Raw genomic sequence first — 2,857 nt, 5'->3', positions numbered from 1 at the left:
CGGCTCCCCCACTGACGTACATCCGCTGCGCCCGTGGCACGCCGGAAGTGAGGGGGCGGTTCAGCGCCCGTGTTTGTGGGTTGTCGGTGTTGTAGCTGCTCCACTCTGGTGTCCTGTGGCGGTTAAGCGTTGAAACCACGTGCAAACCGTCTGCATGCAAAGGTTATGGATTTTTAGGTGTTTTTCCCGTGTCGGTTTCTTCCCCCTGAGCTGCCGCTTGTGAAATCTTTTAAAACAAAGTATTTGTTTTACCCGAGTGGCGATAACAGAAAGATGGACGCTTTGGTTGGTGTTTTTTAAGTGCTAAGTCTTCGTTTGTCCCATAACTTGTAACTAAATAGTAATACGACTTAAAATTCTTAACCCCTGAAATATAGTTTTCTCCGGCATCTAAAATTTTAGGATGTCACGGCTTGTAGGTCAAAAAATAGCAAGAAACTAATGCCAGAGTAGCTCCTGGAAAGGCGGTGGCTTGGACCTTCACGCCAAGATTCCCCGAGGGAACCACGTTATGGTGTTTGAATTGTTGGAGACATTTTTTTTCGAGTCTGTTTCTCCATCTGTAAACTGGACGAGCATAAAACCTGTCCTGTCTTGCAGGCTGCGTTCAATGAGAATCAGAGACGATGTTTGCAAAGTACTTAATCACTAGTAGTTACTAAATGAAAGCTTTATACATCGTGGTTCAGATTTGCACTGTTGAAAATAGCTTCAAAATCAGTGAAAAGTTGATTAAAGATCAGTTTTTAGCATAGCTATTTTTATGCCCAAACAGATGATTCCCAGTAGCCTAGTTGACTTGACCTAGTCACAACTAATTTTCTGTCAGGGATAATGCAGACAAAGTGCTTATTTGCGTTTGCTCCATGTGTAAAGTAATACAGAGAACTGTTGTTCATGCATGTATATTATGGGAATTAATATAATTGCCTATTCATCGTCTCTGCCCCCCCCCCAACAGAATAGACTGTAAATTTATTGAAGAAGTATTTTCTTGATTGTTATATACCCCACTGTTGATATTTAGCAGGAATAAATATTTATTATTTTATAAATAATTGCCTAAATGAGCACTTTCAGCCTTGGCTCTAAAACTCTGCAGTGCATCTTGCACCTTGTTGATAAAGAATTTTCTTCAAGAGTCAGGCTGACGTTAGTTCAGATCCTGTGAGCCATGTAATAACCCTGTGTTATGGGCTTAATTGTGTCACCCTCCAAAATCCCCAAGTTGAATCCCTAACCTCGAGTAGAATGTGACGATTTGGAGATAAGGCCATTTAAAGTTGATTAAGTTAAAATGAGGCCTTAGAATGAGTTAATCCAATCTGACCAGTGTCCCTATCAGAAGAGGAATCTTGGGTACTCGGGGGACACTAAGAAAGGTGCACGAGGAAAAACCGCAAACCACGTGAGGACACAGGGAAAAGCCAGACTTCCAGAAGCCAAGGAAAAAGGTTCAGGAGAAACCAAAACTGTCAATACCTTGATCTTGGACTTCTAGCCTCCAGGACCAAAAAAAGTGTTTTAGCCACCCAATCTGGTATTTTGTTATGGTAGCCCTAGCCAACTGAGAAACCCTAGGATCCTCGGCACATTTCTTCACCAGGGAGAGTCTAAAGAAAATGGGGATGTCACTGCTTTTTGTGGTTGCTCTGAGGGCAGTGACTTACATGAAACACCTAGTAGGTAACGGTACTCAGATTGGTTAGTTGAGTTAATGATTGCGGGAGAGAAGGCCATGGGTAAAACTGAAATACAGAATGTGAAGGATCCTAGAGCACCTTGCCTAGCCCCTCTGGTGTCTGAGAAAATGCAAAGTTGAGAAGCATTATGGTTTCTGTACCCCCTTGGCCTAATGATGGGGCATAGTAGCGGGGAAGTAAGTTTCAGGATTTGATCTAAATATACATTTCTTACTGCCTGAGAGCTGGATGGAAACAAATAGCCAGTGTGAGAATTTGAGTGTTCTAAGTGCAATTAAAACCAGAGCAACGTCTCTTGAATACAGAATATTCTTTTGCAGGGATAGCAATTAAGAAGAGTATATTTGGTTTATAGGGAATTGTTTCCTTGAAGTGCTGTTTAAAGGGCTGTCAAGATTCTGACTATAAAATACACATCTTTTAGGGTAATGATAATAGCAAGCACTTAAATAGCAATTCCTATCTCCTAAGCACTGTTCTAAACATTTTACATTTATTAACTTATTTATTCTTCACAACAGTTTATAAAATACATATATTACCCCATTTTACCAATGAGGAAATATGCACAGGTAAAATAATCTTAACTTGCCCAATGTTATATATATAGCTAGTTAGTGCAGAGCTGGTAATATGAACTTTCATTGCCTCTATGGAGACTCCTAAGAAAAATTGACCAGGAAATTAAATATGATGGGAGATTTACTAATCTTGAAAGTGATATGCGAAATCACTTGCTTACAGATTCTTCCAAAGCAGTGTCTCTAAACCTCATTGTGATCTTAATAACTGCCATACTTGGAAGCCAAATCATTAAGTGATCATCTATATTAAGATTTCTATAAAAGTTGATTATAGCCAATAAGCAACATGTATAAACATCCTCTTTTCCTAGATGTCACAGTATTTATTTCCTGTTGCCTTCGTCTCCTTTCCTTACTAACCTCTTCTCTGAAATACGGGGGTGAACTACATAAAATTGCTGGTACTCAACCATGTTTGACTACAGAAGTGACAGTTTCATTTCTTCCAAGCTAAAGAACTGAATTTTCTATTTCCTGTTATAAAGTCTTACAGAAATTCAAAATTATAGACATAATGTACATTGTTTCACTGATTATAAGTCAGAAGATATTTCTTACGACACACTACTT

The sequence above is a fragment of the Phacochoerus africanus genome, chromosome 13, assembly GCF_016906955.1.
Source record: "Phacochoerus africanus isolate WHEZ1 chromosome 13, ROS_Pafr_v1, whole genome shotgun sequence".
Taxonomy (NCBI): domain Eukaryota; kingdom Metazoa; phylum Chordata; class Mammalia; order Artiodactyla; family Suidae; genus Phacochoerus; species Phacochoerus africanus.
This window is presented reverse-complemented; position numbering follows the sequence as displayed.